Genomic DNA, 11,078 nt, shown 5'->3' with positions numbered 1-11,078 from the left:
GCCTTTTAAGTGAAGAAGTAGAAAAAGTAATAGGAAAAGAATGTAAAAACTCAGATATTTTCAAATAGTGTGATCCTGCATGCTTTCTCAGTTGGTACGGAAGAAAGTGAAATGTATCCTCCAGCATTAAAAATATGTCAGTCATTAAAACAACAGTTTGCATTGCATGTTTACACCTATCTCATAGATCTTGTGTCCCATTGGTGGAGCCAGGCTCTTCTCAGTGGTTCCTGCAGAAGCTGATGCTCACAAATTTTCACTCAAGTATGATGAAGAAATTTAAAGTACAGTTGACCATGCACTGGGACAGGCTGCCCAGAGAGATTGTGGCATCTCCCACATTGGAGATATTCAAAACCCATTTGGACACAATCCAGTGCAATGTGCTCTAGGATGGCCCTGCTTGAGCAAGGAAGTTGGACCAGATGATCCCTTCCAACCTTTCCCACTGTGTGACTCCATGGTTTGTGTAAGGGGTTGGCAAATCTGACAGCCCAGTGGAGGTGAGGCTGCCTCTGCCCCGTGCCCCAGGTGCCCCCAGCAGCAGGGTTGAGTGTGCATTCCATTGCCAGCAGGCAGACATGCACACCCTGGATGGCATGTGCACTTGGAGACATGAAAATTTAAAGACATTTTTTCCCAATTACAAAGTACAAAGAACCTAGGGAAATTATGCTGAATTAAAAACGGGTAAAAACGTTAGATTAAATACAACTGTGAATGTTGACAGCTGCATTTTGCAAATGCATGATACTGAATAAAGTTCTGGGATATCTGGAGAGCCAGCAAGGAAAATAGGGAATAGTCTGTGCTTATCCTCTAGCTTGTCAGAGCAAATTCACTGTTCCTTTTTCAGGGCTGTGGAGTGTGACACTGCTCCTTGCAAATGACAGGTCTGAAAGATATTGCAGAAATGAAAAACATAGTATCTTTCTTATGATACCAATATAATTTTTGATGGAATAAAAGGACAAAGATCCCATCAAGTAGCAGAAGCTTATGTTTCCTGGCTCATACCAGAAAAGACGTGTGTGTCACATCTTCAATGTGACTGCATTACTAACCAAAGAAAGTGAAATTGCAATTGTATGGGTGTTCCTAGAATCTGGGACACATTTCTTATCCAGAGTCATCTTTATATACTATGCCTTGCTTTGTGTTGAATATAAACAAGCATGACAAACTAAAGTCAGACTTCAGAGGACTAAGATGATAATGCAAAGGTTTAATTATCAAACCAAACAGGCCAAATTTTCTTTTCCTCATTTTGTTCAGTCTTCCAATATAGTTTGGCTAGCATACCACCAGAGCAATGAAGCTGTGACTCCATCCCAATCTGTGTGTATGAATAAAGGAAAGACTTGAGATGAAAGAACACCTGTTCCTGACCGCCAAAAGAGTTTCTACTTGAAGAAAATGAGATGTGGATCTTGGATTATTTTTAAGGAGTGGTAATTACTAAACTTGCTACTCTGTTAAAATTACACGGCAAATGGTGATTTTGTTTATGTAAAACACAAAACCACAGACCTGTTAAAATACATATTTTCATTTACAATCTTTATATGCTATTTCTACTGCTCTAAATGTCAAACTGAAGAACCCTGTGAGAAAAGCCAAACCACATCACATAAGCTGCCACGTCTGGGGGAGGTTTGAGGGAGGGCTGTTCACTGCTCCACAGCAGCCTCACAAGCCAGGCACAGCAACTGTGAGGCTGCAGTGAGCTGACCAAGGGGAAGATCAATGACACCAGCAGTTATCAGAAAAGTTTGTGTCGTGGCTGACTGTGCTAGTCAAAGATTAGCTTGTCCAAGGTTGGTTATGAAACTATTGACTTTTTCAAATATCCAAGGTATTTTGAACAGGAGCAAAACAGCAGCTAAAGCTCTGAACTGTAGAGACCTCGATATTTTTGTTCTGGACTTCTTTGCTTTTCTGTCTGTGTGTTTACTTAGTGGCCATCACAGTAACACCTTCAAGCATGTAAAGAGCACTGTGATCATTGAGTTCTTATGCCTTCTTTTGTGTTTATTGTGTATGTATTTCAACCCAGATATATTATTTGCCTGTGCCACCTGTGCAAGCACAGAATCATTTTGTTTGGGAAACAATGCATTTCCACAGTGAGGAAATTAATGAACCTCTAGGGGCTTAGCCATAAAGTTGCTGTGAATGGAATGAGCATTTCACCTTTCACAGGGCAGCTTGACTTTTTTAGGATAACATCATCAAGTCAAAGAGCTCAAACTTATATTTTTCAAGGAAACTTTTTCTGCCACCGAAATCCTTGCCACAGTCTAATGTGTCTTCCTAATTAGTGAATTAATACCTCTTGTTTCTGTTACTGTAGGGGAAAAAATCATTAGTTGTTTGCAGATGGATTCTATTTCATCAGCTAATCATCAGCAACTGTTTAAAATCTTGGTGTCATTTAACATTCCCTATGGGGGTTTTTTTGCCTTTTTATATACATCCTGTATTTAGCTAGCAGCCTTCTGAGCAGAATTACTGCTTCATATAGCACTCCATCTCCTTGGTATTTTAAGATTGCTTTACATATTCACCTAGATTTGTGGTTTATGAAGAGGTATTCTGGATTTTTCCAGACTTAGGGAGTGCTTTCAGAGCAGATACCCCAGATTTCTTTCACAGTCTTATTGCTTAGTTCTGTGTTCTCATTTTTAAGAATCCCTATCAATTTGTCAGCTCAGGTCCAAATGTTCCTTCCTCTTCATCTGTCCAGTTTAGAAGACTTGTAATATCTCAATGTCTCTATGTGGCCACTTCCCAGAATTTCCTTTCTATTTGAAGTAAAGTAGTACTACAATCATATAGAGGCATTTTGTGGAGACCACAGGAAGTCAGATTAAATAAGATTTAAATTCGCAGGCTGTAGGATATGTAATGTCCCTGTAAATGTTTTTATATATACTTAAGTTGAAGATTTTTGTCTTCATAGCATAGTTATCAAAAGACATCATACCTTGGGAAGAAAGTTCACAGCTGCTGAGGGAGTGCAGTATAACTAGTACCAGAAGAATACCAACCAATTTTTAGGCAGCTCCATTCCCAATCTCCTGGGACAAGGAAAGCAGCTATGTCAAACATGGATGTAGCAATGCCCAGGAGGAGGACATGGCCATTCACAAAGCAGCTTTTAACAGTACAGAAATAATTATCCAAGCTTCAAACAATCATCTTTGGCCAGCACTTTTAAATAGTGAAAAAAATGTTCTTCCAAGAATAATTGAAGAAAGGATGTCAGGAATTTAAACTAACTACTTTGCTTTGGCCTCTGCCACAGAAAAGATATTGCAAATTGGAGAAGCCTAGAGCCTTAAAAAAATTTCTGCATGAAGACAACCAAGTCCTAGTGAGAGGAGCACAGAATGACAGATTTTGTGCCTGTGCTGGCCAAGAGGATGAGCTGCCAGATCCACGGTAGAAACACAAGATAGAAGAAAGAAAAGAATGCTCCCTTCCTGCTAGTTTCTGCCTGATATCAAAGATGTGCTGTATCCTCCTCCAGTATAAAGTGGAGTGCTACAAGCACATCCCAATTTACATGACTTAGAAACTGCATTACATTACACACGCTGCCAGTGCTGACTTCCCCAGCTGTTGCCACAGCCAGTCTCTGCTGCTGAGAGCAACTTCTGGCCTGCAGCTTTCTTTCCCTGTGCTGTGAGCTTGAGGCCAACAGGCAGCCTCAGAAGGGAAGACTGAGCAGAGTCTACTAACCCTGTAGACTCTGGGACAGGAGGATAAGTGTTTGCTGATAGCATCCCTAGATATCTGTGTGTTTGTGTGTTTGACAGCCAGTGAAATATATTGAATCCATGAGCCTCTCTTGAAGTCAAATGTCTGGTTTTTGCTGCATGTGCAGGTTTCACCTCTAATCTCAGCATTGCCCCAGCTTCTCTTCAGTTAACACTTACATAGCCTCTAGACAAAAAGAAGCTGTGTATCAGACTATAAAAAACACTGGTTCTATGTTAATTTAAATTTGAAAAATGCATAAACAAGTACATAACATATTTTGAGGAAAATGTGCATAGACATTATGCATATATATTATATATGCATATATATATATTATATATTATATATGCATATATATATTATGTATGCAGCATGCACATGTTATCTATGTGTGTGTACTTATAAAATATATATGCATACATATAGGATGTAAGATACAAATATATAGTTATCCAAGTCTGGAAAATAAGTCCTCCTTCATTTTGTACATTATAATGATAGCTGCAAAGACAATGGCATGAAGTTAGGGAAAATTAAAATAAGGTGCAGAGAAGAGACTATTAATTGGCTCAGCTGCGATCCCAGCTTTTCCAGAAAATAGCTTCTGAGGCTCTAAGGTCAAGAGCATCTGTGGAGCTCTTATATTTATTATCTGAATCTCCACTGGAGGGCAGTACGTCCCGTCTTTTTCCTACGTGTGAACAACTTTCATGACCTTATTCAGGAATTCATGAACCTTGAATTTCAAGTACCTCTAAAATGCTGCAACTTCTAAGAACTAAAGCCCACACACCCCAAACGCTCACATTTTTAGTTTTAATTTTAAAGATTGCATAATAGAGCAGTTTCAGGCCATTCTCTTTGTCTTGTCACTGGCGACCACAGAGAAGAGCTCAGTGCCTGTCCCTCCTCTTGCCTCGAGAGAAAACTGTGAACTGACATGAGCTGTGAACCCTCAGCGTCCTCTTCTTCAGGCTGAGCAATAGATGCACATCTGTGCATGCTGCTGTGTGCCTTTAGGGCCAGACAGAGCTGATGTGAATGGCAATTGTCCAGAAATACCTTGAAAGAGATGCATTGAGATTGGAGCAAGAAAGAGACACCATAAGCACACTAATAAGTGCTAAGATATGATTGCCTTTGCCTCCTCCAACAAATGTTCAGGGTTATAAAAACAGGAATAATTCTACCCTATGAAACAAATACTTTCATTGAATATGGAAATAAACACTGTCAGATTTCTGTCTTCTATCATCTCAATTTTATCAGATGTATGAACTGAAGAAAAATTAAATGTTGTATTTTAACTTATTTTTGTACTTGTTTAGAGATTTAAAAAAAAAGCTCAAACATATGGACACTTTATGTGAAAGTGTACAAGAGAAATTTGCATTACTCATCAAAATGGGTGGGATACCAATGCATTCTGCATATATTATGGAATGCAAGATGAAATAGAGAAAAGAAAAAATGTCAACATGTTGACAATAATAAGGAACTGGGGAAACCAAGTCAGAGGTGTTGTGGTGCTGAAACTTTTTGAGGGAGAAAAAGCCATTGCACTCCATAAAGGGTTTCTAACTGAGAAGGTGGACAGACTCTTTTTAGAGGTAAATTATGGGAAGAGGCTTTAACTTATACATTAACTTATATATTTTCCTTTATTTTCTGAAGCCATGTGAGTTGGGGAGGTAAGAATGACCCCCAGTCCATTTAAGTGCTTGCTGGGATCCCCAGGAATATTATTGTAACCTGCTGTTACAAGCATGAAGATGACAAAATTCAAAACCAGCTGTCAAGATGAAGATGGTAACAGTTGTGGGATACCAACATTGCTTTTGTAGTGTGTCTATGATAGCACAGAGATCTGCTGACATCTGGATGTCTGAATGCAATCAAAAGCAAAGCAGCATTGTTTAGGAAATGAAGGAGACAGTCATCAGCCATCATGAATGCTGCCAAGCAATAAGATGCTTAGGACACCACTTGATCAGGTAAGTTACACCTTTTGTACATGGCAAGCCCACATTTCCAGAGGTTTGAGTCACTCTGTGAGATGTTTGTTCTGTATCTCAATAGTGTTTATGTGTCAGTTAATCACATTCCTTTCCTTACAGCAGAGATCTGGAGATTTACTGCTGCTTCCAGCTTTTCTGCTGAGAAGGCGCCATGTTTCTAAAATGAAAGTGGTTGTTTATGAAGAAAACTATTTACAGACATTCTCTAACTGCAGATAGCCTATTGCAGAAACTAACTTCCTGTGCCTCTCTGCAGTCACTTAAAGTATTTCTGTGCCCAGCTGCCACAGAAGTTACTTCTTTAACCCCTCTCCCATCTCTGGGTCTCTGGTCCCTTTATACTTCATGTAAGTCTGTTGTCCTTTCTCCTTTGATAAAGCGTCTCAGGTACACAGAAGAGAAAAACCTTTAAATTTCCTCAGATCTAAGGCACTCAACAAAACCCTTTTCCATTTTCCTGTGACTTCACCACATCCAACAAAGAAGTTAAAATTGTGCAACACACTAGGAAGAGGTCCAAAGTACAATTAGCCTTGGTGGCTCTCAGTAGGACAAGGGCCACTTTTCTTCTGCAAATTGGGGCAGGCCAGAGCCAGGTCATGTGGGCAGTGGTGCAGAAACTGGGTGAAGAGAACAAGCTGAAAATTTCTGCAGAAGAAAATGACTGCAAGACATCATCATGAGCTAAGACAGTCAATAGGGGAGTTGAGGTATTTATTTATACTAAAAGCTGGAAGGTATTCTGTCTGGCAGCTCTGAACTTCAAATTTTATAATTAAAAAGGCTTGAGAATCTCCTAATTTGGTAACATATTCCAGCTTTAGACTTTAAGGAAAAATGCTAGAAGACTTGCAACTAAGTCATGAAAGACCAGGAGTTCAGTGGCAGTCCAGACTTTAGTTGAAGGGTTGAGGTTTTTTGTCAAATAGAAAAGAAAGCTTTAAAACATATTTTTCAACTAACCATTATGCTGTATTCTATCATGCACTTTATAGGTTCAAGAAGAAAACTTATTTGAAAACTTAATCCAGACTGAAAGTAATCTAAATATATCAAAATAGTATGACTGAAATTTTCCTCTCAATAACTCCTTTTGAGACTATGAACTGCAGCATAAATGAGGAAAGTGCATTTATTGCTATAAAAGATTCCTAGTTTTTTTGTTGTTGTTGTTTTTGGTTTGGTTTTTTTTTTTTTTTTCCAGAATAGATTTAATTACTAGGGACAATAGCCAAGGCTTATATCCTAATCATTCTTGTGACAGTTATTTTACAATTTTCATCTGGGACATTTAAAATAACTGTAAATTTAGATTTATTCGAGCATACCATGTGCTCTTACCTTGATCTCTTTTAGTATTTTTTGATCCTGTGTGTGATAGAGGCCAGAAGTGCAGAGAGTAATCTAGGTATGGGTGAGTCATGGATTTCTATGATGCTGAGCTGATGAATAGAATTATGGATTAAGATTCACAGTAGTTGCTGACAAGCAACATAATTCTATACACAAAGCTGTTTCACACATAAACATTTGTGCTATCCCTCCCATCTTTGTGTAGCATATACGCTAACCATCACCTTAGAGAAATAACATCCCAGTCGGTATTAATGTAAATCTCATGGTATTTTAAACAATTTGGACTGGAAAAAAAGATAAAAAGTGTTGAGTTGACTTCAGGATAATCTCCGTCTCTCTCATGTGTCAGTATATGTAGCCAAATGGACAATGACCCCCAAAATGGAGCATAGCCAGTCTGGGGATCATTTATGAAAGCACAGCATCACGAGCTGGTTGAGTGAGGTGATTGCCCTCCTTTTCTCTGTGCTGGTGTGGCCTTACCTTGTGTCCTGGGTGCCACAATGAAGGACAGACATGAAGTTCTTAGGGAAAATCCAAGGGAGTGCTACAAAAATAGTGAAGTGTGTAGAGGAGAAGCTTTATGAAGAGCAACTGAGGGCACTTGTTCTGTTCAGCCTGGAGGAGACTGAGGGGAGATCTCATTGCAGCTACGACTTTCTTATGAGGGGAAGAGGAGGGGGAGACACTGGCCTCTTCTCTCTGGTGACCGGGGCTAGGACAAGGGATTGGCCTGAAGTCATGTCAGGGGAGGTTTAGGTTGGATATTAGGAAAATATGCTCTATCCTGAGGTGGTTGGGCACTGGAACAGGCTCCCCAGGAAAATGGTCACAGCACCAGCCTGACAGACTTCAAGGAATAATTTGACAATGCTCTCAGGCACATGATGTGATTCTTGGGGATGGTCCTGTGAAGAGCCAGGACCTGGACTCAATGATCCTTTCAGATCACTTCCAACTTGATATATTCTATGATTCCATGACTACTGACGCTGACTGTCCAGTCCCAGTTTCCTCCAATATCCTGCTCCAGGCTGGGGTGGACAGATTCTGACTGCTAGGCTCCTTTGCAAATGCATAGAAATTAAAAAATATATGTATTAGTGCACCTATTAGGCAAGGAGAAAGATTCAAGTTAGCCAACATCTCATTAGATTATTGATACTTTTAAAATTTGTGTGAATAGTCTCTGACAATGACAACTTCTAACATATATATCTAACTTGGAAAAAATCTGAAAAAAACTGAAAAAATCCACAATAACAATGAGAAACAGATCAATTTTATTTCATAACTTTGTTTCTCTGCCCTCTCCTATGTTTGGAAGTATTTTGCACATGGCAGGTGAAAACAGGAATGAATCTTAAATCGCACTTTTTATATTTTTTTGCTATTATCAATTTATGTACAAAAAAGTTCAAGCACATTCATAGGTAAATTTCTATACAGTAATTAAAAAAAACCAAAACCAAACACAAACTCCCCTCCAAATCCCAGAAACAAACAGAAGCCTTTACATTCTTGTCTTTTCAGTTAAATTACATTAACTACATAGTAATGCTTACCAGTCAGCAAGTTGCCCAGGACCTGTCTTCCCCAAACTGAACATAATATGAACATGAACTTCTCAATAACCTCACAAATTGCAATGTACAAATATATACATATTTATGTCCATATATTTCCATGTGTAGATATATATATATATAGATGTCAATTTATACTCACTGATCAAGGAGCATGGAAGCCATTATTCTTATGATGCTCCAGAAGGATATGTTTCCAGATTCAAAGAACAGTATGATGGGCCTCTTTTAATAATAATTTATTCTTTTCCTCTCTAATAAAAACTCTCCAAGACTTCACAGTATATGCCATTGGACTTGAAGAATTGGTGTTGATGGGTTCATTTTCATATTCCTTTCTCAAGGAACAATCCCACTGACCCAATCAGGAATCTGAGCTACTAGAGACTAGTTAGTGAAATGGCATGAAGTGTACTCAAATGAGGCATCCTAACTGTTCATTTTTAAACATTTTCAGAAGAGAGATGAAAGCTTATGAAGAGCTGCATGAGGCTGGAGAGAACATTTTCAGGCAGCTGTGAGCATCTTTTCTCAGGTGAAAAAGGAGCAATTCACTATTTTTCAAAATATAGCAGTTGATGTCCCAAGTGCAAGGTTTCTGCCCTTTTGGCTCTATTTTGTGTCAGTTATAGTTCAGGCACTTTGCAGCATATTTTAGGAGGAACTATGCACTTGAGGACCATGTTCAAGATAAAACAAAGTTTGCCTTAGATGTAGCAGTAAAGGCTTTCAATGTAAAAAGATTTCCATGTTAAAAAAAAAAAAAGGAGAGAGATTTCAGGATAAACATCAAAAAATTTTCTGCCATAACAAAATGCAGAAAGTAATTTAACAATGGTGAGAAAGCTGGAATAATGTGAAAGTGAATAGTGAAGAGTAGCTGCCAGGCAAATTAATGGGAGGGTTTAGGTAAGTATCATTAAGGTTGACCTTGTACACAAAAAATGTGCAGATCAATTAAAACTAACACTGTGAAATGCCACAAAGCATTGAATGTTCACAGTGGCTTGTGAATGGTAGTGCTAGGTCCACTCACATTGATTCTGCTCCAAAAACTGACAATACTTTAGCAGAAGATAGGATATTCAAATATCTCACTGTGGTGTTGTTGTTTTCCACCCTACACTGTGAAAAAATTCATGGTGATTAGTGGTGGAAAATTATTTTTTAATCATGAGATACCCAAAGAAAAATGAAAAATTTTAAGGGCCTTGGGAGTTGCCTATTACTTAGGCACAGGAGCTCAGTGCAGCATGAAATTTCTGAACTATCCACAATCCTGCACTCAGCTTCCTCCTCAGTGTTGGATGGAGTCGCAGAGCAGCAAAAGGTGTAGCTTTGTCTTGCTTGTGAGGGCGACTCTTCTGGTCTTCTCAGGTGATTTGTTTCTCTCCTCTGTCAATGAGGGTTAAATATAGGTAAAAAGCTGTAAATACTACAAGAAAAACTTATCTTTTGTCTGTCTCCAGTGTATGTTCTGTAGCAGTTGTCTTTCCAAGCACACAGGCTTGAGATGTGAGAAGAATTAAACATGGCACAGAATATGCAAACAAGCTGTAGAAAGATATTTCAGAGGAGGGCTCCAAGCACAGGACTGCTCAATCCACCTGCCATAAATTATTTTCAAGATGTTTGGTACAACTCCCATTCTCAAGTCTTATTTTCCTCTTTCTTTTCCTCTTTCTTCTTGCCTGCCTGAAAAAAGCATGTTTCTGACATCTGGCTGTCAGGAAAAGTTTTCAGCTGGTTTCTGCTGACACAGAATGATGCTCCAGTCTGTGGTTGAATTTTCCTTTATCCAGCTGAAAATAATCCAGTTTATAATCTACACCATCTCTGTAAGGAAGAAAAACTCACTCTCTAGGCACTATGTAAAGCTAAATTCTGCTGAGGGGGATGATTCTTCTATGTGTACCCCACAGTGAGTTGGTGAAAATGACCACTTGATACCAACCACATACAAGCAGCATTGGTACTGTAATAGGTTAATGTGGGAAAGTCTGTTTCCTTAAATAAACTGCTCCCCACAGCCCTGAGAAATTAAAAACTTCAAGAAATGCAGCAGTATTTGAAAATGTTAGCTTTCCTTTCATTGTATGAGATGTTTTGCTGTATAAGATTGAAATAAATTATATGAGTCAACCTAACCTTTTCAAGTGAAAAGTGTCAGTGTGGTTTGACTCTGACAAGCAGGTGAGTGACTGTTGTGGTGATTTCACAGTGGCTGTGCATTATGTATTAATGGTAAAATGCCAGCTAATTTTATTCTTTCTTTTATAAAAGTACAACAAAAGAGAAAGAAATGTAATTTTAAAAAATCACGAAAACAAAAACAAAGCTTAGCACATTACTT

This window comes from Erithacus rubecula, assembly GCF_903797595.1.
Source record: "Erithacus rubecula genome assembly, chromosome: 1".
NCBI classification, from domain to species: Eukaryota; Metazoa; Chordata; class Aves; order Passeriformes; family Muscicapidae; genus Erithacus; species Erithacus rubecula.
This window is presented reverse-complemented; position numbering follows the sequence as displayed.